Consider the following 726-nt stretch of genomic DNA (forward strand, 5'->3'; position numbering starts at 1 on the left):
TATCAAACCAATAGCGATTCATACAAGCTAAATCTTCTAATCAATGGTGGGCCAATAATGAATTTTTTTGCATATGTATTAAGACGCTTGGCCTGATTTCGAAATTGTCCAGAGTTTTATATGTTGTTTTCATTGCAAAATGATGGGTCTCCTTCCATAACTTTCCAATTACGAGTACGAGAATTGAAAGACATGAAAATTCTCAATTCTCTACGGCGTCTAGTAGATAGAAACAAGAAAATCAGAAGAATCTTTCTCTCTATTCACTATCATTCCGCGTCTTCGACTTCTATTAGTTTCTTTTCTTCTTTAATGCAATAGCTATAGTTTGATATAAGAATCCATTTCTCAAAGTAATGGAAACCATTCTCTTATAGGAAATGGTTCGAAAATCGCTATTCCACCTTTTAGGTATCGTGAAAAGTGATACCTGTGAAGATCGTGCATTTCAGTCAAATTCAGATCCGTTTTTCGAGTCCATGATATAATATAACCAAATTGGATAGATCTTCCACCTGTTTAGCTAAGAAAGAATAGATACAGAGGTGGATAATAGATCGATATGAAGATCATGAGCTGCCCCATAATGAAATCGCCAGTAGTCGCGAATATCTCCTTCTTCCCTAATCCAAGATTGGAGAAAGAAGATCTAAGAGGGACCTATGGAGAATGTAGTCAGAAATCCATAATAGAGTCCGACCACAACGACCGAATTAATTATCCTCA

Source organism: Triticum urartu, unplaced genomic scaffold (genome assembly GCF_056163025.1).
Source record: "Triticum urartu cultivar PI428250 unplaced genomic scaffold, HENAU_Tu73 scaffold1563, whole genome shotgun sequence".
Taxonomy (NCBI): domain Eukaryota; kingdom Viridiplantae; phylum Streptophyta; class Magnoliopsida; order Poales; family Poaceae; genus Triticum; species Triticum urartu.